General features: G+C 42.6%; 1 long non-coding RNA gene across 1 annotated transcript in view; it reads right to left on the bottom strand.

The window, feature by feature from the left end:
• Positions 1 to 26,543, bottom strand: part of LOC105858638 (uncharacterized) — a 56,499-nt gene extending 29,956 nt beyond the window's left edge. Inside the window, exons 1-2 of the long non-coding RNA XR_012920512.1 lie at positions 26,393 to 26,543; positions 9,837 to 9,984 (exon numbers count right to left, since the gene is read on the bottom strand). This is a non-coding gene — a long non-coding RNA (uncharacterized LOC105858638). The remainder of the gene's footprint in view (positions 1 to 9,836; positions 9,985 to 26,392) is intronic.
• Positions 26,544 to 27,000: the final 457 nt, after the last annotated feature.

The raw sequence follows: 27,000 nt of genomic DNA, 5'->3' as shown, positions 1-27,000 counted from the left end.
GGTGTCAGCTCCTGCAGTGTCCTACACCTCATCATCAGAGAAGCTCCCAGAAGCAAGTGAGGAATGCACAGTGTAGCTGGAGAAGTTCTGTCTGGGCACACCTGCATAAAGCTGGTGCCACAGCAGTACAAGATGGCAGAGAGGCCGGGGTCCACAGCAGAAGAGGTATCCAGTACTGTCCTTCACACCTCAGTTACTTCTCCCAAGCATGTTTTGCTTTTTTGTTGATTGCTCATCAGCAATTGTATCTATCAGCAATTAGGTCTTGGATGTATTTAGCAGATAAAGAAGACCTCTAAGAGTCTCTGATATCAGGGTGCCCTTACTCTGTTTGGGGGTATAGATTTGCCATAAATATGTCATTGAGGTTCTATGGTCACCAAGAACCACTCAACCAGGGGAAGATGACATCAGGGTCTCCCATGGGGACGGCATTAGCCTCTACTATCAACGTTTGGGCAGTTGAAGCTTTTACACCAAGACTAATTGTGGATGTCCTAGTGCCAAATGAAATATGAAGATTTGAGTGAAGAAGTCCTGCTGATCATGAAATTCTTGTTACCCTCAATATAAAAACCATATCTCCATCTCAAATCCTCACTTCCCTCTTCCCTGCTTGGCAGAGCCAGCAGTCACAGACTCACCCTGGCAGAGTTCTAAAGTAGCCCAAGGACACAGGCCACTGATAAAATATTTCAAGGTATGTCAGATGTTTAACAGAGTCGATGTTAAACGTAGCCTGATAATAGGACGAGCCTACCCGGGCCTCGTTTTCCATTTCTACTGACACTTCTGTGCTTTAGATCCTCTCAACTCACCCCTGGTCCCTCCCAGTCATCCTCAAACGAGTCTCTGTCCTGCACTCTCTCCCACATCAGCCCAGCCACAGAGGGCCAATTAGTGTTCCCACGTGCCTTTTAGAGTGTGTCAATCCAAGTGAGTGCCTTTGGGATTATGTCATTTCCAAGTTCAAATAACACTTGGCATTCCCCACTGCAGAGAAAGTAGTAAAAATGCCTTAGTCTGGCTTTTAAGACGTTAACCTAACTCTTCAGGTTTATTTATTTCCCATGAGTCCCCTACACAAACCCTAGGGTTCAGCCTATAAGAACGAACACACACACACAAACACACATGACTGACCACTCACTCAGAGCCTGGCCCATCCTGAGCTATTACCATGCTCCTCATCCCAGAGGCCCCCCAAGTCTTCACCCCTGAGATGAGTATGTGGAGCCCCATTCCTAGCCCTTACTCCTGGTCTCAGCATCATGGCTACCTTGGCCACCTTTGCTGCACCAAGCCCTGGAGATACAAATGACTAAAACATAGTTCCTGACCTCAAGGAGCTCTGCATCCAGTTAGAGAAACATGCAAGCAAATAATTACAGCACACTGTGCTGACGCGTTCTAGAAGACAGGCAGCAGGACCCAGGAGTGGGCAGAGAGTGATCAGGAAAGAGGGAATTCCTCACGTAATCCTGAAAAGGGAGAAGAATTTTCTGAAAACCAAGGAGAGAGAGGAAGGTGTTTCAAGAAGAAGAGCAACGTAGCAAAGAGAGGAAGCCAAGGCCAGGTGAAGCAAGGCAGGGTCAGGGAGCCACAGAAGGGACGGCGTCACAAAATGAGCTAGGGAGGGGAATGAGAAGGAGGCCATGTGGGCCTTGCACCCCCAGTTAGGGGTCTGGTCCTGTTCTGCAGGCAGCAAGGAGCCATGGCTGACTATAGAGGCTGGGAGGAGCTGTGATCAGGTTTGCACTTTAGAAATCTCACTCTAGGTGGTTGCTGTATGGATGATGTAGGTAGGACAGAGGAAAAAGACGAGTGAGGAAATGATTGGGGTGATTCAGGTAGGAGAGAAGAGATTATGAACCAGAACAGTGGCTGGGGGAGTGGTCTTGAGGGAAGAGAATGCCTATAGACACTGTTAGGGGTTGGCCAGGTTTTAGAGCACAACCAATCAACTGGACAATTTATCAAGTATACTCTGGATTAACCAGTGGTTCATGGTTAGGGTTTGAGACCCAACTCCACAGGACATTGTGTTCATGGGAGAGTACACAGCCTCCCAAACAACCCTCTTACTATCAATGTTTAGACCCAGCCTGTCCTTAGAACACTGTTTGTGTTCATCAGCTCCTGTCCTCTGTCTGGGCCAAGAAAACGCAAACACATTTCTTCCAACGTACACTTTTGTTTATTGGAATCATGATTAGCATGGCTTAATGTTGTGAAACTCAGCTGGATTTTTAATTTTGTTTTTTAGCAAATATACTTTTATTAGTTTATTTCTGAACTGCTCTTGCAGAAAACTAAATAAAATCCTTTTGAATAGTCTTTGACAGATCGCTGCTATTGCAAGCCCTGAGCAGTGACCAGGGAAAGAGAAGGCAGTGACAGAGAGGAGTGTCCCTGCTGGGAACTTTGGAGAAGGAAGTCTGTTATTTCTCCCATTACCATTAAAGTTTGGGAGAGGATAGGGAAGAAATAGATATTCTAAGATGTAACACAAAAGAGAAAATGCTTGCGTATGAGCTTTGTGAGGGTAAGGACTGTGCTTACCAGTGTGCCCATTAACCACATGCCTGGCACTTCACAGATACTCAGTGAACATTTGCTAAGAGTGGGGAGGAGGAGGAGGAGGAGGGAGGATGGAGGAGAGGAGAGGACGGGAGGAAGCGTTCACTGTTGTCAAGGAAGAGCGTTTGGAAATGCAATGACTCTGTCCTGTGGCTGATGCCCTCTGTCCACTCACACCCACACTTTGGATCAGGGAAAAGAACAAGGAGGAAGGAACACAAGGGACTGAAGAAGCTAAAAGTGCATCAGAATGTGCTTAGCCACTCCTGCCTAAGGGCTTCCCCAGTCGCTCAATGGGTTGCATGGTTCTTCTGCTTTTGAACACATAAGACTTTTATAAACACCGCACTGCTGCGCCCTCTCCCTGAAATGCTCTTCCCCCAGAGCACAATTCAAACCCAGCCTCCTTAGAATGAGTTTGACTGACCCCGCGTTTACAGTTGACTTCCAGGCACCATGGCTCACCACCTTTTACTCTGTTTAGCACTGATGACGCCCCAAAACTGTCCTGTTTGTATGTTAACTTGTTTATTGTCTATTTCCTCCCAGTAGAATGTAGGTTCCAAGAGAGCAGAGATCTTGTTTTCAGAGTTCATCACTGTATTGTCCAACTAAGAATACTTCCCAGCACATGGTATGTTCTCAACGAATATTTTGCTGAATGAATAACAAATTAAAGAGATGAAAACACATAGCAATAAGGATGGATCTGTAAAGATAGTGCTTGGTGAATAAAATGATATAAGGAACAGAATGAGATCTATAACAAAATCCCATTTATGTAGATTAGAAATACAGGTATGCAAGATATTAATACATTTTGCAAGGCGTTAAAATCATTCACTATGTTGGGGATGGAAAAGGATTGAACTGTTGGAATAAAAAAAATTATGCATATATCAACAAGAGAAAAGCCATCGTAGACCAATTATGATTATAGCCATGACCTGAGATATAGGAAAAAGGAAAAGGGAAAATTAGAGGCACTTGATACCAAACCCACATTGTGTGGTCAATTTATATATAAATTATAGATAGATAGGTAACTAACTGCTAAGTAAACTGTTCATTCCATGACATGGATTTGGTTCTTCTCCACTGACCTTTTGTTTGTTATGATAGAAGTATCAAATAAAGTTCCCCCTCCAGGTACTGTAAAGAGGAGAGACACAAAATGTCCGGACAAGTGGGCGTGTTAGTCAAGATTCTGCTGCCCAGAAAAAGCAAAGCAGGGAAACCACAGTCCTACAGGCTGAACCGAGCTTATTCTGCACCCACAGAGCTGCCACGCCGGCTCTCCCCACGCCCCTCAGGAACTTACTCAACCTACTTTCCTTTGCTCATCAAACTGTTTCAACTGGTTTGTTTTTATGGTCCCCAGACCTTAGGGAGTGTTTTAGGAGCATGAAACCAAGATGGTGCACAGGGAGGTGGATGAGAGCTGATGATTAGATGGATGCACAGCGGGATATGGGCCCCCAGAAGCCAGAGCTGGCTGTGTGGAATAGCTACAAATCACCCGAGGCTAGAAGAATGTTAGGGAGAGAGAAACTTTCAGCAGACTGGGCAGACCCTCCTCCCTTTCTGGTTTCCAAGTCCTGGAGAAACTCGAGTTTACACTGAGTGAATGGCAGAGCCAGGGTCAGAACTCTGTCCCCCTGACTCCTTCGCCAGTGCTCATTCCTGGGGCCTGAGGAGGTGCCCGTGTTTCTGCATGGTCCAACTGTTAACCTTTGTAAGGAGGAAGGGAAGGCAGGTTTGCCTTAACCATCCCAAAGGACTGGAAGTTGTGTGCTATACTTTCTAAATACATTGGGTTTTTCTTTTTTTCACTTGAAGTGAGTCCTTTATTTCTTTCACCCATTCCCCAAAGTTCTGACATCCAATATTTTACTAGTAATATATACCAGCTTATGTACAGTGACTCTCGGAAGATATTTCTTGGCTCTACTTTTTTACTGGGAAAGTATTATCAACTGGTAAATATAAATATATGTATACACATGTGTGTATATATTTGTGAATATATATACATTCAAATTTCCACATTTATAAACAATGCAATCAGGACTGCGTTTTTACAGCAATCATTGCCCCAGGCTCAGGACCATCCTTATTACTTCTGATGCAGAAAGGAAAGAAAAATTTTGCAAAGGGAAATTCTCTACTCTTAAGATAACTTGCTGGTGACCCCTAGTAAATGACAGCCAAGCAAGACCTCAAGGAACTTGTTACTTAGAGCTTGAATTTCAGGCAAACATCTTCCTGCATTTCTAATGAAAAACGGATTCTCCCCCCTGCTTTTGAAGTGCTCTTTGGGAATTGTTTGAGTGTTCTTTGCAATCTTTTATACCCAGCCTAAGGACTCTGACAAACCCTCTCTTTCCCTTCAAAGGCTTGTTAACTATGTGATGAATACACCTGTCACTTCCAATTCTAACCTTACTTTCTGTTGTGATGGCTGTAGAATTTGGTATCTATGGCAACTTTTCAGTGGCTCAACATCGATTAAAAAAATGATTGGCTTATCAGGGTTGCTTGGTTGATTGATGGAAATGATCAGTTGCTCAAAATAATCATGACAGATAAAGTCTCTTGATTAGCTAGTATTTGCAAGATTCAGAAATTTCAGATTTCATTACTTTCCTTTTTATTATTTCCATGCAAAAGTAACTGGAATTTAATTCTACTGAAGTAGTTACAAGTTAATTTGGACTGCCTTAATGAAGGAAACTTGATTCAATCCACATATCTTATTTAGAAGCCAAATGGCACATTTTGTCTATTCTAGAAAATCCACCCCTTGATTTTCTAATATCCCAAGGTCAGAGACTAATTTATGTTTCTTTAAAAATTAAATTTAATACTAAAAAACATTTCAGCCAGGTTTAGAGCATTTGCAAATTAACTATAAAGATTTTCATTCTGATGCTTCCTCAAGTACGTGCAACCAGGAGAGACCACGCTGTAGGGGAGAAACAGTACCTGGAGCCTCACCTTCCCAGGAAACTTAAATGCCCTATTTTTAACAGAATATTTTAAATTAGTGTCTCCAAAAGTGTAGCAATATACCAGCAATAGTATATAAGACAAATTTAGGTAGTCTACCAACTTTCTTAATGACCAGGTATTTATTTATTTTAATGTAACATTGTTGTTCTTTGATCACTTTAAAAAGTGGCAATTTCACGTGGTTTGACTTAATGCCTTATCTTTAAAAATAACTGTATTTTTACAGCTCTATATTCCTAGGGTTACTGTAATAGCCCTACAAAGTACCACAAACTGGGTGGCTTACACCAACTGAAACTCACTGTCTCAAAGGTCTGGATGCTAGAAACTTGAAACCAAGGTGTCAGGAGGACCACGTGCCCTCTAAAACCTGGAGGAGAATCCTTCCTTGCCTCTTGCCAGCTTCTGGCATCTGCCTGTGATCTTTGGCCTTCCTTGGCTTGCAGGAGGCAGAGCACCAATCTTTGTCATCACATTGCATTGTCCCTGTGTGTCTGTCTTCACATGGCCATCTTCTTGGAAGGACGTGAGTCATACTGGATTAGGGGCCCACCCTACTTCAGTATGACCTAATTTTAACTAATTACATCTGCAATTACCCTACTTCCAAATAAGGTCAAATTCTGAGATACTGGGGGTTAGGACTTTAACATATGCAATTTCGGAGAGAGGCCATTCAACCCATAACACATTTGTACGTCTGTAATTTCACAAATAATATTGCTTAGGATGAGGGTAAAACAGGGTTCTTTTTAAAGTTAAAACTGATTCTTAAAACACTGGTGCAGATGATATGTGAACATGACAGATTTATAAATCTCACATAGACAATGACTAAAGATGGAGAGTGAGGTTGACTGGAAAACTGATCAATTATTTTCTTTCCTGTTTCCTCGTCCCTTTACCATGTGACCTTGCAGCAACTCCCATCAAGAGGTGGAGTCTATTTCTCCACCCCTTGATTCTAGCTGACCTTATGGTTTATTTTGGCCAAATTAGCAAGTAGAAGCTTCGAAAGTGCTTGCTGGTTGGGGCCTGTTCTCTTTCCAGGCTACCCTGCTGAAAGATGAGAGAGACCACGCAAAGCAGAATGAAGACAGCCAGCGCATGGTCAGCGAGCCCCTATGCAGACCCAGCTGCCAGCTTCAGATACATGACCTGTGCTTCAGCCAAGGCTAGCTGGCCCCATGTCCAGAGCAGCAGAGCCATCCAGCAGAGCCCAGCCCAAATTGACAATTTGTAGAATCTTCAGCTAAAAAAGAATTGTTATTCTTTTAAACTACTACTTAAACTTCCTCATCAATATTCTGTTTATTTTGCCTAATGACTACAAAAGTTTCCCAAACTTTCTAGGGACTTTTTCATCAAAACTGCTTTTAGGATCCCAGAAATGTTGATTTGGGATGAAGAGATAGTTTGGGAGTGGGGAGTTGGACAGGGAAGGTATCTTGCAGCATTCTGCATTAAAGTCCATTTACTTTCCTCCCTCTCTCTCATTGGCCTGTGAAGTCAACCAAAAATAACCTTAGAGGTTGCAAGAAAGGTGCCAGGCCCACCAAGAGCACAGCAGGTGCGTCACATCCTCACCAACTTCGTCTGTCTTTTTACAGGACACTTTCTGCAGGACACTTTCTGCAGGACACTTTCTGCTCAGTTTGGTTTCAAGTAAGTCAAGGAAGAGGTTTCCTAAACTGTAACTGCCATTATTAGTGACCAGACCATAGGGCTTTATGATTATTTATGACAATTCTTCCCAGAATCCATCCTGGATGAAACTCTATGTTTGACATCCAACTCTGAACAGCATAATGGAAAGAGAATTAGACTCTAAATTGATATTCCTGGGATTTTCCCCCCTAGAGGAACCCACATCTACTCCTATTCTTTCTCAATCAGTTTTCCACACTGCAGCAAGAGTAACCTTTCTAAAATACGAAACCCATCATGCTGACTCTCATTTTAAATCCTTCTACAGTTTTCCATTGCTCTTGGAGTAACAACCAGATTCCCTAAGACTGCTTATAGACTATATTAGACTGCTCAGGAAGCTACCATGACAAAATATCACACATTGGACAACTAAAGCAACAGAAATTTATTTTCTCACAGTTCTAGAGCCTGAAAGTCCAAGATCAAGATTCCAGCAGGGCTGGTGTCTGGTGAAGGCTCTCCTCTTGGCTTGCAGATAACTGACTTCTCCCTGTGTCCTCCCATGGACTATTCTCCGTGTATGCACATCCCTAATGTCACTCTCTTCTTATAAGGACACCAGTCCTATTGAATTATGCCCTTATGTCCTAATCTAACCTTAATTATCTCCTTAAAGGCCCTATTTTCATATATGGTCACATGGTGGGTTAGGGCTTCAAGATATAAATTAGAGGCACACAATTCAGTCCATACAATGGCTCGCTTGGGCTGTTTTGTGAGGACATCTGGAGACCCCTACCCAGCCATTAACTAGCCCTTACCCTCTACCCTCCATCACTCTTCTCTGTCCCTTTCTTGGACTGCACCAGTCTCTTAGCAGTTGTGATTTTTTTAATTCTTATCCAGGTAATGCCTTGCCCTCATAAGAATGGAAGCTCCAAGAGAACAAGGAAGAATTACATCTAGTTTTGCTCATCAGTTTATCTCCAACCTCAGCACTTGGCATATAGCAGGCACTTGATAATAGTTTGTGGAACAAATGAAAAGTTTAGCAAAGGGATTGAGATTTCTTATAGCCACACAGTTAACATGACTTGGAGATATGAAAATGATTCCTCCCTGTTTATACAATCAACATTTATTCAGCACCTTCTCTGTGCTAGGTCTAGAGAACACAAGGATAAATAAGGTAGGTATATGACAAAGAGACCCCTCTGCAGACTGTTATCTTATTGAATCATATTTTCTTTTCTCTTTGTATTCAATCTTCAATCCACCTTGGCTCAGGTATAAATAAAATCTCAAAACACGGAGAATTTTTTAAACTATGTAATACTTATTTAACTTTGCTGTTTACAGTCATTGTACACATGTTACTTGAAAATTTTCATGTTAGAAATAAAAATCATTCCACATCATTAAAAGTTTAAAATATAACTATCATCCTTTCAGAGATGTATCTGATTATGGTCCCAAGAAAACAACTGTCAATAAATTCTTTATAGTTTTATGGGCAGCTAGAAAGAGAAAATACAATACAGGCAAAGATTTTAAAATATAAAAATAATTGAAAGATACATACTAATTTTAAAAGTCATTCTCTAAAATTAATGTGACTGACTGATAGATGAATCACACATTTTTCATAACATTGTAATATAAAATGAATAAAGAGGAAGTAGAAATAAAACACATATCATATACATACCTATGTTTCTAAACATCTTGCAAAATCTAATAAATTTAATATGGGCAGAGTTTGGGAGATTTTACTGCCCCAAAAACTTGACTTTGCAAATCCTTTAAATTTGAAAATTGTAGCTACTGTTGATATTTACCTGAGATCCGCCAGGCTCTCTATTAGGGGCTTTACAGATATTATTCTAATCCTTCCAGACACCATACACAGTAGGAATCATCGTCTCCATTTTAAAGAGGGAAAATGTCAGATCAGAAAGCTTAAAACACAATTAACAAGCAGTAAAGCTGGGGTTCAAGGACAACTCCATTCAAGACCAGTCAAACTCAAGCCAATCTGACCTCAGATGCTCTCTGCACTATCCCCGTGCAGCCTCGAAGCTATCAAGAATAGGTTCTGGCTGACTCCCTTTGTGGAAAACCTGGGATATAAATAAGTAAATTAAATGAATTAAAGTAGGTTTTTGTCTCTATTTTGAGACTGGGGATGTGATTGCTAAATACCTTCTGGAGCCCAGGAGAGAAAAAGCAAATGTCCTAAGGCCTTTCATTTATCCTCATGAAGCCATTTAGACAATTTCCTCTGTAGAAGACATTTTTAGCTTAGGCAGAGAGTGAGACAAATATAGCCACCTGCAAGGCCAGGCATCTTCACCTAGGAGAGTTGGGGACTGACCCCGCTCTGATGTGGCGTGGGGAAGGGTGAAGTCACACTGTAAATATTCCCCCAGCCTGCTGCAGACTCTGGGATTTCTGTGTAAGAGAGCTATTATTTTTGGTTAAACAGTTTTCCCCAGGAATCCTCTTTTAAAATGCACAGGGCCTTAGTAGGGTAATTAAGTCATCAATTCCTTAGCTCATTGAATTTATACAAGAGCAGTTAGCCAATCACCTACCTGCCAGTCCTTAAAGGAAAACAAACAAGTTCAGGGTTCACTGGTTTTCACTTTCTTGCAAAGTTGTCGAGGACCAATACTAGCTATGATGCAAACAGATCTTCCTCATTTCACTCCCAGTAAAAGCTCTGTATTTTGATGTTCCCATCTGTAAAATGGGGATAAAGATAATAACTAGGAGATAATAAGTTAGTGTACAAATGCTGTTTTGCACACTAAGCAAAGTGCTGAAAACCATGCCTGGCACACAATGATTGTTCTGTATATGTGAGTGTTTTAAAATCTTTAGACCTTAGTTATCTCATTTCTAAAATGAGAGTAATGATATTCTAAATTGGAAATGCCTGGCTTTCCTCGATTTATCCAACAAACATTTATTGAGTGCCTACTATGTGACAGGCAGGATCCAACAGTGACTATCACCTACCTGTTTCCTACATGCATTGAGCTTACACGTCAGAGGGTGAGGCAAACATTATCCACAATTACGGACAATCCACGACAACCATCACACAAACATTTAGCCACGTTGCTGTAAGTGCTTTGAAGGAAAAGAACTGGGCCAGTGGGGCCTGGGGAAGGTCTTTCGCAAGAAGGGACATTCAAATTGACTTGAAGATGAGCAGTTGGGCAGATAAAGAGTTGGGAGAGGAGAGTTTCAGACACAGAGACCACCGCTGGGAGAAGCCCTGAAGCCAGAAGCTTCAGGAACTGTGAGAAAAACCAGTGGAAGTAAGGAAGAGAGTAGATGAGGGTGAGAAGCAGACAGAGGCAAGACCAAGGTTATGTGACATCAGAGCATGGAAAAGTCATATCAAAGATTCTGTGGATTTTATCCTGCAAGAAATAGAAAGCTCCACTGTTCTAAGCACAAAGTGATGTGATCTGATTTTTCAGCTTAACACCATTATTCTTGCTACTGTGTAGAGACTAGACTAGCTGGAGAGACAGAGTTAAAGGGACAAAGGAGATAGGTCCAAAATCCACTGGAATCATTGTGGAATGAGATGGTGGTAGCTGGGAGTGGGGAATTATTTTGGAAGCAGAATCAGTGGGATAGGCACATAGGAAACCACCTAGCTGTGTCCCTCCCCTTCCCTCTCTCTGAGTAGCCCATCCAGAAGCACATGCGGTGACCGCAGGACCGTGGTGACCTTTTATCTCATGGAGGTTGGGGGCAGCTGTGCTTTGGGCCAGCGTCAGGACCCTAGGCCATTCACTTCTGCAGACTACAAGGACAACTATGTTCAAGGCCAGCCTGGGTTTGTGTTTCCAGAGATGAGGGTCAGTCTTCCATGGTGAAAAGAGTCAGCCTGGGCAAACGGAGTGGAGCTATTTGGGATCCAATCCGATCATGCTTCAGTCCCCAGCCCTGATATTATTTATCGTCAGGGATCATGGGCACATTAATTCAGAGGAGTGTAGGAAATGGGGAAGCAGATTCAAGACAAGCCCCAGGACAGCTAAAGGCATTGTTGCTTCTGAGACCAAGCATGTGTTGGCCTCTGCTGTGCACAGAGGCAAGTGCGGCCAACTCACAGAGACATAGACAACCTTAGGCCACTCCCCAACCATGTAGCAAGAGGCCACATAGCTGTGGATGCAGCAGGAGTGAGCTAGCAACGGCCTTAGGATCATATGTTCTTAATGGCCTTAATCCAGCCCCTGCACATTCCCCAGAGGGTGCCCACACCTCCAGAACAATTCTCTTCTCCTTCCCTTTCTTTTTCCCCTTTCTGCTCCTCTGCACTTTCCTACGCCCTCTTTAGATTCTTCTCTTACAAGAGTAGATAAATGTGAATAGCAAATCTTAAGATTTTTTCTTGTCAGATTGGCAGAAGTTTAAAAGACTAATAATATCAAATGCTGGAGTAGATGCCAGGAAACGCAACATTGTTATTCATTTAGGGAATGTGTAACTTAGTGATGCCTTTTTGAAAAACAATTTGGCAGCATCTATCAAAATTTTAAGTGCACATGCCTTTTGACTGAGCAGTTCCTCTTTGAGGGATCATGCTTTAAAAAGTACTTGTGTGCACAGAGTAGGATGTTGAAAGTTTTTTGTGGTTATTTACTGTAGATGATAGTACAAAACTGGGAACAATTTAACTGTCCATGAATTGCAGAGCACTTTAAATAAATAATGGTGTTATGGAATACTATGAAACTAGTAAAATAAAAAATCAAATCTAAATTATTTCCAAGACATGTTACATGAAAAGAGCAAATTGCAGAGCAGTTAGAACACCATGCACTCATTGATTCTTTTTAAAGAAATGTGTATAAGAAGTGTGTAAGCATGAAAATACACAGAAAGGAAGCTGGAAGGATGCCCCACACTACTGGCAGTGGACATTCTAGGGAGGGAAGAAGAGATTATGTTGGGGTGGAAGGAGAATATCCACACTCTTCTAAGTATATAAGGTACCTAAGGATGTCAAATTCATGGAGAAAGAAAGTAGAATAATGGTTATCAGGAGTTGCAAGGAGGAGGGAATGGGAGTCATTGCTTAATGGGTGCAGATTTTCTGTTTGTGATGATGAAAAAGTTCTGGAGATGGACGTTAGTGATGGTTGCAAAGCAAGGTGAATGTACATAATCCCATTGAACTGTGCACTTAGAATGGTTGAAATGGTAACTTTTATATTAAGTATATTTTGCCACAATAAAAGAAAACAATGATTAATACAAATAATTTCATCAGGATTTACTTCCGGTGCCAGACATCTGAGGACAAGGGTGGACTCTTTGTTTGTAAGTAATGGCACTTAATGCCAGGAGGTCACTGAGGGATCAACACATCGACCGTCCACTCGTTGGCCTCCATAATCAGATGCTAACAGTATTTACAGGCTGAGCTTCCATCCAGGCTCCCAGCCTCAAGACCCTTTGAAACCGTCTGCTTTGTTGACATAACCTTCTAAATTCCCTACGTCAAATGGTGTGAATTGAAGGAGAAACTCATAACTGTCATTTAAGAGAAAAGAAAGAAAAGCTACCATGATTTAGCTCAGTGCTTAAACGCTCCTACATAGAACCTATAGCTAAGTGAGTGCCGCAGCATTTTTATAGTGTGCTTTCACCCCATTGTCGAGCCGTGGCTGGCTTTCTCTTTAGGCCAGCTGGCTTCTTGGAGATAAAGGCACTAATGACATCAAGTCATCTCTGCAAATGAGACTGGAATTAAACTACCTTGTGCCCGAACACATCACGTTTGGCATCTGCACATCATTACTCGAAGCTCATTTGACAAAGCGAAGGGACAACATTGATTACATTCAGCCAGACCACTTTGCAGGAGAGAACCAAACAAATGCAAACAAACCCTGGTCTCATCATGTTTCACTGCTCTTCCACAGGCATCTGTCAGAATTAAAGAGAGGAGATGTTTATGCTGGGACAGGAAGTCCAGGTCAAAGGTAGAGGGAGAAAGGACCCAGTACTTACAAAGAACCCAGAGCAGGAAGGCAAATGTCACTGATAGGAAGCCCATCATTGCCCCAGGTAACCAAATATGACATGCCTTTGATTTTTACAGGCGGGTGATTTATGAATCATGACAAAACAGAATGGACATACCTTGAGCTAATGCCCATTTAGATGAGGGGATAAAACCCTGGTGTTTACTCTCAGCACTCTTAATATCTCAAATGAATACTAATCGGAGATGTTTATTGAAAACGAGAATGATGCCATTTTCCGCTGTATCTCATGTCATCTGAAGGACCTTACACTTGAGAACTGCAAGGCAGGAATTTATTCAGTCTCCAGGAAATTGTGAAAGTCTAAATGAGCAAATTTGAGCTACCCGAGCACTGCTTGAAAAATACAGAACAAAGCACCAAGGAAGAAGCAAAAAATAGCATTTGGCAGGAAAAAGGGCACAGCCTAAACTTTCTTAAAAGCCTAATATTGCTTCCACAACACAAAAGAGCAGAATGAAAACTGCATTTTCTATTGAAATTACATTCGACTTTGCCTCCAGGGCTGACCTCCCAGAACCGGTCCAAGGAGTAAGGCCGAGTCACAGCACTTAGAGTTGGAGGGGCCTTGTGGTGGCCCTTCCACCTCCCACTCACTGCAAGAACACCTCCACAGCCATGCCTTGCTTTGGGGGGACCCCTTCCCCCTCGTGAGCTGAGATGAAATCTCCCCCCTTAGAGTTTTCATCTGAGGCTCCTTCCCTGTACTCACTGCAGTGAGCCAGCACCAAAGTCATCTCTCTTGACTCTGAGGACAGTTCACACTTTTCTCTTTCATGAACTCTTCTCCAGGTAAAACAGCATCAGATCCTTGGGCAAAGTGGCTTTTCTAAGCACTAGACCTCTGCCATGATATCATAGTTAACATGTCTACCCCTTTCAGCCCATGAGTTTCTTTGAAGCAAAAACTTGAAATAGCAAAGGCCTCCCTTACCCCCACTAATATCACTCTAGGATGTTAATGATCAATGATCAATTACCCTTGGCATGCAGGAGACAGACTAGGGCAGACTGTGAAGAGAAAATTTAGGGAGGAGAGGCAGAGAGTAGCAGAGTATTGGGCTCATAGCAAGAAACAGTGAGGACAAACACAAAAAAGCAAGGGGAGGAATGACAACAAAGATCTTAGCTTCCATCTCAACTTTCCCTGAGGTGGATATGATGCATGCATGTGCACACACACACACACACACACACACCACATTCATTAAATAGCCCAAACAAGCAGCCAAATAGCTCAGTGCACCACCCAATATCCCCTCTCTCACCATTAACAGACTTGGCATTTTCTCCATTTCAACATCTTAATCACTTACCCATCGTCTTCTCTCCATCTGGATTTAGAGACAGTGTTTGGTTAAAGAGCTTCAATCTCTTTACAAGCAGCCCAATAAAGATAAGTGGGGATATCAAAATTCTCTGTGAACTAATACCTCAGACTGCAGTGATTCCTCACATATAGTACTTTCTAATTGTGACCAGGAGCCAGATGGAATAACCTAATAAAAGTTCAAACCAGGGGCAGAAAGAGCTATAATACATATGGTCAAATGGTCTGTTCTGATATGGAAATTGCCTTTGCAGAAATGAGTATATTCTATAGGCATTGTCTGGACTTTAATCTCTCTGGCTGATTGTCTCATTCTTCAGTTGTACGTCTCCATCCACTATTCCATTCCCTAACCCCAAATATGTCCCATAACCCATCAAATCAGCTAATTTTTTCAAGTCTTTTTGTTTTAACATTGTTAGGGAAAAGTAAGTCCCTCTTATGACTGCAAATGTCGAACACAATCTAATCATTTATTTACCTTTTTGTCTAGCATAATTAGAATAAGAACCTTTTTTTCCCTTGCATGTTGTTGATAAGCCTTCTAAATACCACATCATGTCAACTGGTTTTCTTGCATTTCACTAAGGAGCACTTGGCCCCTCCTCAAGTAAGTGGAGATGAGGACAAGGAAAAAAAGAATATGGAAAAGGATAGAAAGATATGAAATATGGATTACTCTGTCACCTCCCTAGGTAAGAAAAAATGAATTGTGAATTCATTTCACTTGCATGGCAACTTTACAAAGCACTTTCACACAAAGGACCTTGAGTGTCACAACACACAGCAGAGTAAGCAGGGAAATAGTCATCATCCCCATTTCACACACAAGAAAACTGAGGATCAGAGAAGTCAAGAAATTTGTCCTATGTCATGATGACTTGCAAACCCAAACAGAGTCCAACCTGTATTTGGGTCCCATCTGTCACTTTTTTGAAAAGTTGCCAGGACACCTATCTGGCTGTAGCTTTCTTGCAGCATTAGACATTCCCAAGCAATCCTAGGAACTCTAGCTATGCAAACCCTCCTGGCTATGCCCCTCTCCTATCTTTGGAGCACTTGGCTACCCAATGTCAGTGCCAACACCATCAATATCTATCAGAAGTATTTGGTTATGTTCCCTCACCCACCTCTTCAGCCAGCCCTCATGTGGGCAGGTAACCTAATAAATCAGTCTCCACTGAAGCATTCTCAGTGGAGCTCAAGGAGATGGAGTAACTTGCCAAGGTCCACAACTGGTTAGTGGTGGCACCAGGATTTGAACCCAAAACAAGTGTAATTTCAGGTCTTATTGTAGGCATGGTGAAGTGAGATTTAGGGATTCCCAAAAATACCTAACAATACTATTTGGGAAGATACAGTCTCTGTGTACATCATATTGGAGTCAAGAATTCTCAGTAGGAAAGAGTCTCCTAAACTTTATAACCATGCCATGCATGAGTGTCAGGAGATAAACCCTTCAAGATCCCCAGACAGAAGTAGTTTTGCACTTGGAGGGGTCCCTGTCACAGGTGATGAGGGTACAGTTTCCATGGAGGCCTTCAGGTTCTAGCTTTGCTCAGAGTGGATGTCAGAACCTCAGTGTGAACTGAGTGACTGACCCCTCTCTTCCCACACCTACCACCCTCCCTGCCTGCCTCTCAGATTATGTGTTAACCCTGAGGCCAGCTCATCCCCAGAAGGCACAGCCGTGGCATGCCCCAGACTTTGTTTCTCCCCAGATCCTTCGAAAATAGGCAACTAAAGGAAATTAAACTTCACCTGAAACTTACAGCTATGTCCTCAACAAAATGGAGAGAACATTCTAGATTATGAAAGCCCCTGACTCAGGTGAACATTCTGGCAAACACAGATACCTGGCAAGACCTGAGGCATGGCTACAACCAGATGATAATGACAGTCACGGGCTTCCAGAGCTCTAACTCCAGGACATGCACTGTGGTAGCCCCCTTACTAGCATGTCTCAGTTACTGCTCCTTAACCCCAGGATGTGCATATTATTATTCCCATTGTTGGGTGAGAAAGCGGGAGCCTGGAGTGATTAAGACACCCGCCCTTGCTTAAATGGCAGTCCAGCCAGAAGTCAACACTCGCCTGCCTGATTAAAAAAAGTGTGTGCTCTTACCTGCGGTATTATCATTAAATAACAAAAACTCAAATGATTGAGATGGGCTGGAACAAAACACAAATATTCAAGTGCTTATTTCAATCTCCAAGTCTCCACAACGATGCTGGGTGCTAACAAACAAACAGACACTGAAAACAAGCTCCTTTTCAAAGTAGTTTCTGTTCTGGGGCCAATTCTAAATACCATATAACCAGACTTTTCTCTGTGTAGTTTTGGAACTGTCTCAGGCATAACAGGAATGAAACTGCTCATCCACTCTAAGGGGAAATGGGGGTGGAGTGTTGCTTAGCAAACAACACTCAACAATTGCTTAGCAAGCAGTGCTGGCGAGGGACAGGGAACAGGGAAGGGGCTCTGCCTCCCCTGTGGTGGGGGAAGTGAAACCCAGCCCAGCTGGCCACCATCTCCCTGGCTCCTTCTCTAGCTTTTTCCTCCAACCTTTCTTAATCCTTCACTTTCTACCTCTGTCTCCTTTCCATAATGCTCTTTTTCCCTTGGACAGTATAATCAAGGGGGGAAAGGATCCAGATAGGAAGGTACCCAGAGGAGGGAGAATAAACTTGTAAGATGGGGTCATGGTGTGAAGGAGCTCAGGAAATTTCACCCCAAAATATGACTCCTTGGTATAAAAAATATTTTGAATTAAAGATCTTTAGAGATCAACAGGTGTTGGAAGGGGCTTTCCCTCTATCTGCATACACCAGACATACCCATCAAAAAGAACAAATGACTTCTTTTTCCTCCCCTTCCCTCCCCTTCCCTCCCCTTCCCTTCCTTCCCTTCCCTGTTATCTTGCTATATTACAGGAAAGAAGATCAAGAATGCAACCTGGCCGGGCGTGGTGGCTCACGCCTGTAATCCTAGCACTCTGGGAGGCTGAGGCGGGCGGATTGCTCAAGGTCAGAAGTTCGAAACCAGCCTGAGCAAGAGTAAGACCTCGTCTCTACTATAAATAAAAAAGAAATTAATTGGTCAACTAACATACATAGAAAAAATTAGCCGGGCATGGTGGTGCATGCCTGTAGTCCCAGCTACTAGGGAGGCTGAGGCAGGAGGATCACTTGAGCCCAGGAGTTTGAGGTTGCTGTGAGCTAGGCTGGCGCCATGGCACTCACTCTAGCCTGGCAACAAAGTGAGACTCTGTCTCAAAAGAAAAAAAAAAAAAAAAGAATGCAACCAGACCTGGCCCAAATAATTTTAAATATAATACTTGTCTCTCAGGTTAATTTAATTTGCAAAGAAAATCATTTACAAGTCAATCTGTCTTCCTTCATCCATTCATCCTCCCTCACAAGCATTTATTGCCCCTACACAGAATTACCTATATTCCTCATCTCCCCTGCCCTTCTAAAAAGAGGGTATAAAAATTTCTGGACCTCATTGGGATACTGGGTAATTACCCTGTAATTCTCCCTGTGCACATAGCAAATAAATGTCTTTCTCTTATTAATCTGCCTTCATTGTGAGTTGATCTTACCTCTTTCTCTTATTAATTTGCCTTAATTGTGAGTTGATCTTTCAGAGAACTTTCACACACCTCCGCCCCTGCCACATGCATCACAATTCATTTGTCAATCTCTAATAATAAAATAACAAGGCAATGGCAGGGGATAAAAAGCCTAATGGCCTAGAAATAGATAGCTCTGGACTCTAATCCTGACTGACAGGGTGCATAACCTTGAGCCTCAGTTTCTTTGACTCTAAAATGGGAGGGAATGGAATTACCTCTCAAGTTCCTTCTCAGTTTTGAACCCTAGAATTTCATTAGCTGAAATATGGCCTGAAATATTATTGTAAAATAATTGGACCACTCTCTCATGAAATGAGTCCTAGGCGAGACCCACACACCACACACCTCCGCCACATGAATTACTGATTCGTGACTTGTTTAACTTGATCATTGTTAAAACAAGCTAAATAATTTAGATCTTCCATGGTGGATGTTTTTTTCTCTTGATATCCCACCTAAGCAAATGAATCCATCATTGCCAAACTTCTGCTTTGAGTGGCAGGGACACACCTAAAGATGGAGCTATTTTCTCATTTGAGAAGGGTTTCCAAGCAACAAGTGTGAATAATCTTTTCCATTCGTGGTGGAAAATCCAGCCCTGCTGGAGGACTGTTTTGCCTTTACATTATTTCCACATTAATGTTGACTTTGTCAGACTTCGGGGGCAAAGAGACACATAAAGACAAATAAGAGTAAAGTTTAAGTGCTAGATATTTAACATTTTCTTTTCAATCCATCTTCAGGGTGAAAGCTTTTCTTCCCTGAAAGGACAAGTCTTCTCACTTTTAGGAGCTTATCACAAGTCCTGGGGCAAAGTTACAATCTGTTAACAAAGAGCTATTGTAATCAAAGGAATCTAACAGAAAGGTTCCTATTGCTGCTTGCCTGGGAAAGTTAAGTTTTTCTTTCCCTAACTAGTTATTAAAGTACTTAGGTTTAAAGTAGGGATATTTCAGAGACATCAGAATACGGACCAACCTAAGCCTTTGTGAAAACTTAAATTACCGCTTTAAAATGTTCTGTTAACTTTCAATTTGCTTGCATTTTCCATTTTTTAAAAAATACTTTGCTATATTCTCTTAGTGGCTGTCTTGATTCATTTAACCAAAAGAACTTTAATAAAAAAAAAAAGAAGAAGAAAAAGAAGGAACATAGGAACAATGATATTCTTTGAACTTAGTTGAAGGTAGCTATTTAGAATTTGCTAAATTAGGCGGACTGAGCATTTCAGTTCTATTGGGCACGCTCATCTGATAAGTCTTTGATGCCTATCAAAGTTTGTGGTAAGGGCAAAAATTAAAGGCAGGTGGGGAAGGCAAGCCAAGTGCCTAAGAGGCAAATCTAGAACATGTTACAACATTGTTATTATTGGCGGGGGTCAGAGCTCTGCATCTCTCCTCCGCATCAGGAGTCGGGGTTTGTTTGGCGACACAGAGGGAGGCCCCTTATTGGATTCATATTGGGTTGACATTGGCCAGGGGGAGGGAAAGAAAGGCTGGAGCTGTGAGGAAGCAGAGAAAGAGTGTATCCTGGTGGCCAGAGAACGAAATATCAAAGGAAGGGGGATAGATCCTTGGAAGGTGATGACTTCCTGGTTCCTTTGTACGATTTTTTTTAACAACTTGTGCCTTAAGCAAAGGGCATTTATTGAAACTTTAAAATCTGTACCCCCATAATATGCCGAAATAAAAAAAAAAGTCATTGTTGTTGGTGTTTAAAGTAACAGCCCACTTTGACAGAATAATTGTTTCCCCATTATTTGGGAGATATTTCTAAAGTTGGATTCTAAAATTGGGTGGAAGATGACTTTGGAAATTCCCAATGTGATAAAAATCAGAGATTTATCCCCCAAAAGGCAATTCTTTATTCTGCTCTTGCATCTGTTCCCTTCCTCCTCATCCTCTCCTGGAACTGAGTGGATGGAGTGAATTATAACAGACTGCAGGGGAAAGGAAGGGTGAGCAATTTCAGAGAGCCTCTCGGTCACCAATGGCAGGTGGCGTCAGCAGCCAGATTTTTCTGTCCTCTGTATAGAAAAACTCCCCCTATTTTACTCTTGAAATTTATTCATATTTCCTTGTCAGCAGACTTTGCCACTGAAACAAAACATTGTAAGAGCTCAAAAAGGCTCAACTCACGCTCTGAGACTGAGACACAGCCCTAGGGAGAAAGGTTTGCCATCTTGTCACAGTCGGGGAAGGGCTTTTGTGTACAGGAAAAGGATGAGAGGGATTTGTTTCCCGTGCCTCGTGCCTGTACTATGTGTGCACAGACTTTGGTAGGCGCCTGAAAAAATCTAGAGCGAATGTGTCAGAAGCCTAAGAAATCTGCCGGCAAAGCCCCGCGGCCTTCTGGAAGCAACAGCCCCTTGTCTGCTGAGTCATCCCATAAAGCCGTTCCTAGGAGGCATCAGCCAACACCCCACAGTGCTGGGGGCTGCTCAGGGGATGGTGCATTGAAAACAGCGCAGGACGCACTCAAGGAAGATGGGACACCTGGCTACGAGCTCCATGATGGCACCAGGTTCCCTCTAATGCCCAGAAACTTGACGTCGAGTCACCTCTGTGGTGTGAATGCCAAGTTGAGAGACACTGTCCTCGCCTGCTCAGGCTCCAAGCTTTGGGCCCCCCCACACACACGACACTTGACTTTCATTGCCACTCGGGACACCAGGGAGCCACAGAAGTTGGCGCAGGTCATGCATGGGACAGGATGAGCTACCTTCCGCCCCGGCCATCAGCCACACTTGGGATCCAAGCTCCACTTCTTTTTCAGTTTTCATGGCAGCTACACCACTTGCCATTCCCACAGTGCACAGGGTTCTGATATTTTGACATCCTCGCCAACACTGGTTAATTTGTTTTCCAGCTCCACTTTCACTACACCTCCCATGGCCTTTCTTTTTGTTTTGTCCCAACTCTTACCACACTAATAACAACTAACTTTCCATGAATGCTTACCTCAAGGGGGGGGGGCTCAATTAACTCAATTAACCCTGTGGTGGTTCCCATTGTAATGATTCAGATGTTGAGACTGGAAGGTAGGTGACCTGCCCAACATCACAAAGCTAGAAAACAGAGATGAGAACAGAGTTTTGAACTGCCTGAACTTATGCCCTTAAGGCTTATCCTACCACCTGTTGTTGAGATATTGATCACATTGGGACTGTCCCTAATATTCATTTGAAACATGAGTAAAAATGAGGGCTCCCCCCTCTACAACACTAAGGTCACATTGGCTAGAGACTTTACCTCTCCAGTGTTCCCTTAGCTCAGGAACTCTGGATGGGTGGTCTGTAGGCCATCAGTATCGAAACCACCTGGGAAGTTTGTTAAAGACCCATCCATGCACCTGGGTCCTACCCCACACCTACTCAATGAGATCACTGAGGCCGGGACCAAGGATCTGCATTTTTGGCAACCCCTCCAGGGTGATGCTTATATACACTACCATTTGAAAATCACAAATTATAGAACCACAAAACACCTCCCAAATAATCTGTGGAATGACATTTGTTGGTACTTTATTTTGGTGGGAAAAGGGGATTGGGGAGTTATTTTTCCAAGTTGGTCCTATGAAGCATAGACATAGTGGCAACAAACACATTTTAAATAGCATATATCATCTGTTCCCTGACAAAACATTTTTAGGAAAAGAAAAGAAACAACATCCCCACACACACACAGCTACACACACACGAAAATTGAAAATGTAGAAAATTCAGTTAACTATAGGCTGTTTGGTTTGTTTTGGGTTTTGTTAGTTTTGTTTTGTTTCATTTTATTTTGGGTTTTTTTCCCCTTGAAAGATTTTGATGTTTCTGCCTGGAGGGCCCGCAGTCCTTAAAATGTTCTTGCCTGCAATTTCAGGGGGAACCTGGGGCTGTTGGTCCCATAGGAACAATGCCAGGCTTGGTCCCAGGGAGCTGCCACAAGCTGTCAGCAGCCAATGAGAGAGGGGGCGGTGTGAATATTGGTGGATAACCGGATATGATCAGTCTCCCAGGAAGGGATTGGATTTTAGACATATTGTCACGGAAACATAAAATTTCAGCCCTGGAAAGAATTTTAAAGATTATGAGATAAAGACCCCAACTGTTATAACTGTCAGAGGCTAAGAGACATGAGGGGCCTACCAGCGCTAAGAACCTGGAGTGGGGCTTCTGAATCCAGTTCAGACTCTAGAAAGAACCACCAGTGTTTCCCGAGGGTGATTTATTTGTACACCCCTTCACAATTTTATTTTCTTTCTGCCTCCTCTTTCCATCTGTGTTATTATTAACATTCTCTTAAAACTAATATTTTTACTCAAGTTTATTCAAGAAGCAAACTTTGAGTCAGTACTATAAATGGAAGATCGACATCAGTTGTTGAAAATAGAAGGTCCCAATCCTTCCTATCTGAACCCCCAGGAAGTCAAGGACCAGATGGATTTCGATGAGAAGAGACACCCTATTGCTAAATTCTAACTAGATACTTTACCTATGTAGGGCTTGAAGCCTGGGGCCTGCTGTCTCTTTGTTAAAAGGGGAGATTGGCAAGTGTTAGAGAACTGTTACTACTGATCAACTGAGACTTGCTTTAATTCGTCTGAGGATTAAAAGGAGAATTGAAAATGGGTTGTAATTTAAAGTCCAGCCCACCTTGGAGCCACCTTGGAGGCATTTCCAGCCCACCTTGGAGCTCATCTTTTGGTTAAAAATACCTATAATTTGGTGAAGGCCATACTACAACTGCCCTGCTGTCTTGGGTAGTGTTCTTGCCTCTTGCCGCCTCTCTCCTTGACTGTTTCTGTTTGTGCCATGCAGAGACACTAGCCCCTGTCACACAGTGGAATTGGCAATAGTCACCGTTCCCAGATAAAAGCATGAATGAAGAGGCAATTTTGTTCTTTCGTTTCTTTCCCTGGTGGAAGCTATCATGCTCCAAAGCAATGAAATGTACACAGGTGAGATGTCTTAATACTACTCCTCTGCTCAGACATCTTACTTGTTTCCTGCTTCCTATAAAACAAAGTATAAATCCCTTAGTCCAGCATTTAAGACCCTCCACTATCTGATCCCAAGATACTTTTCACAGAATCAGGATTAGGCGTAGATTTGGAGTCCTTCCATTCCAATGGAGTCTCTAGCCAGGTCCTCTGGCACTTCCAAACCAACCACAGGCACCGGCCCCACCAGGGATGAGTGGTTCCCAGCCTGGCTGCCCTTTATAATCACCTGGGGAGCTTTGGGACACCTCCAAAGCCTGGGCTGCTCCCAGGACCCATTGGATCAGAATTTATGGGGGTGGAACTGAGTATCACTAGTTTTAAAATCTCCCCAAATTATTCCAATGTGGAGCAAGAAAACAACTACTCTTGGACCACATCTCATATCTACAAAAAAAAAAATATGACATTCAGGGGTCAGACCCAGGAATCTGTATTTTAAATAAACGCTCAGGGGATTATAATGCGAAACCAGATTTGAGAACCAAGACTAGTTCAACCTCCATGGTCTACAGATTAAGAAATGGAAGCTCCAAGTTGCTAAATCACAGAGCCTACATCAAAACTAGTCAGTAGCAAAAATGAATGCAGAATCCATACGCCCAGATTCCCTGGCCCACGCTCTTTCCACGCTCTTCTGTTTTCTAACCTTTTCTCACTCCAACTTACACATATACTTTCTGCACCAGCCAGACCCATCTGTCCAGTGGCCCCTAAATACATCCTGGTTTCCTTCATGTTGGCACCACTGCCCCCACCTGCAATAGCTGCGCCATTCCTTCCAGCCTTGCTCAGTCCTAGGCTAGGCTGTGTGTAAGGCTGGTCCCACTTCCTGCATAAGCTTTCTTAGCTGCCACTCCTGCACGCTCCACCTCTCCTTTCTCTCGACCCCTGAAGCACTTACAGTCACAGCTTAGCATTGAGTTATTCTGTAATAACACAGGATAGAAACTCCCAGAGGGCAGAGACCATGGCTTATGTTCTTGCATCCGCTCAGTGCACTCAGAGTAAGCACTCTGCAGATGCTCTCCCATTCACAGACAGAAAGCCTCAAGATGCATTCAAGTATACACCTTGCTGAAAATCACCTTTTGGGCCCCTGACAGAAATCAGTTGCAAGGGGGAGAAAAAGAATTACTCTCTGTGTTTCTCTTTCCCTATTTCATTTTAAAAGAATAGCTTTAAGGTTTATGTCACTTGCAATCGAGTGGCAGTAAACTTGATGCCCAGTGTACCTAACATTTCGAGAGATAGGCATTACGTATGCATAGATATTATGTGTGTCTTCTTTTGTGAGCTGTCTTTCAGCAAATGTCAATGGCTTTTCAGAATAATAGACAATCTTGGACTATTGCCACAACCGCACGTGTACTGCTAAAAACCACTCAGTTCTAGCAATAAGCAGAAAATCCTCCCAATGCCTCAGGGAATAAAGGGACATACAATATGGCAGTTCTGGTCGTTTCCCTTTTCAGCACTTAGCTCAATCGACGTCTTCAAATCGAAAAGTGCCAAGGCTTCCAAACCCAGAGTTCAGCTTTAAAGGTTCTCATTACAAAAACTCTCCAGTTTCTAATTGGTTTTATTAAAGCATTAGTAAGCTGTATGGATATTTTTTGTGCAAATAAGTGACCAAGGTATACATTATCTTGTTAGTGGTTAATACTGAGGATTCCAGGCTGGTAGAAATCTGCAATAGTGCAGTCCCTTTGAAAATAGTCTGGCAGTTCTTCAAAAGGGTAAACATAGAGTTACATAATGACCCAGCAATCCCACTCCTAGGTATGTATACCCAAGAGAAATGAAAACATATGCTCCCACAAAAACTTGCACATAAACATTCATAACATCATTATTCATAGTAGTGAAAAATGGAAATAACACATATGCCCATCAACTGATGAATGGGTAAATAAAATGTGGTATATCCATACAATGGAATAATCAGCCCTAATAAATGAGGTACTGACATCTATGCTGCAATGTGGATGAACCTTGAAATGCTAAATGAAAGAAGCCAGTCACAAAAGGGTGCATAGGGGCCAGGTGCGGTGGCACATGCTGGTAATCCCAGCACTCTGGGAGGCTGAGGCAGGAGGATTACTTGAGCTCAGGAGTTTGAGACCAGCCTGAGCAAGAGCGAGACCCTGTCTCTACTAAAAAACACAGAAAAATAACTAAAAATAGGAAAAATTAGCTAGACTTTGAGGTTGCTGGTGAGCTGGGCTGATGCTACAGCACTCTAGCCTGGGCAACAGAGCAAGACTCTGTCTAAAAAAAAAAAAAAAAAAAAAAAAAAGACTACATAGGGTATGATTCCATTGTTACCAAATAGACAAATACATAGTTGATTAGTGATTGTCTGGGACTAAGGAGGAGCAAGGGGTTGGGAGGAATAGGGGTGGTTGCTAACAGGCACAGACTTTCTTTTATGGGAGATGAAAATTGTAATGGTTGTTCACCTGAATACATTAAAAACTATTGAATTGTATGTTTTAGGTGGGTGAATAGTAAGTTATACGAGTTATATCTCAATAAGTTATGGTTTTAAAAAAAGATTGAAAATTCCAATCCCTCTTTATACCTCTTAGCAGTGTAATCTGGAGCAACTTGTTTAACCCCTTTAGACTTCAATTTCTTCCTCAGTAAAGTACACCTGCATTATTACAAGGATTAAATAAAATAATTCATATGGAAGGTTTAAACTTATAGTATGGCCTTAATAAAGGTTAGCTATGTTTCCTAGTATTTCCTGACTGCAGGAGGAAGAGTATAAATGTGGGAGCCTCCTGCCACAAATCCTGCTGAATTCTATGTAAGCAACACACACAAAAAAGAAACAAAGCAGCAATAATAATATCAGAAAAGAGACTCAGAATCATTCTTTCCCTGTCCTTCAGCCCGACCCCACCCTCTCCTGCCTCAGCCCCCATCACCAATGTGAAGAAGGACTTAAAAGATCACTTTCCCCTCTCTGCATAATTTCCACTCAATGAACTGCCATTGCAGCTGCTGCAGCGACATTCCAGAGCTCTGGAGGCTTGGAAGGACTGACCGAGAGAAGCAAAGTGTGTTTAAGAAAGCAATGGGTGGAAGGCGAATGGAAGAATGCTTACCTGCCGGGCACACCTCACACATCTTCACAGGCTCAGAAAAATTCCATTCTGAAGGGCACTGAAGCTGTTACTATCTGGAGCAGCCAGCCAGTAAGAAATTATGCTCTGGGTTTCAGCTCAGCCAGCTTTCATTACTGTTGAGAAATAGCACCCTATAATTCAACCCAGCTCAAGTCTTACTTCCTCTCTGAAGACTTTCTGGCCATCCCAGTCCCCAGTGATTCCTCCTGCCACTGAATTCCTGTAGGATTATGCATATGGATTATGACATATGAAATCACCCAGGATGGAGGCCAGCACATTAGCAACTGCTCAAAAACAATCTCCCAGCCACCCTGTAGCACTTACTGTTGACACTGGTCCCTGGGCTCCCAGCAAACTCCACCCTGTGTTGTCATTTATCTTTTGATATTCCTTGTTCCATATCCCCAACCCATCTGCAAGCCTAGGAAGAATGGGGATCCTGGGGCACACTTTCCCATTCCCAGCGTCATGAGCTCCTCTGTAATAAGGTACTTAAGAAACATGTGTTTATGAGGATAACTAACAACCATCCCCCTTTGTTGCACAAAAATGTTTGTGAATATGTGAGGGAAATATTACACAAT

Source organism: Microcebus murinus, chromosome 8, assembly GCF_040939455.1.
Source record: "Microcebus murinus isolate Inina chromosome 8, M.murinus_Inina_mat1.0, whole genome shotgun sequence".
NCBI lineage: Eukaryota > Metazoa > Chordata > Mammalia > Primates > Cheirogaleidae > Microcebus > Microcebus murinus.
Note: the sequence above shows the minus strand (reverse complement) of the source record. Positions and strands in the feature narration are given on the sequence as shown.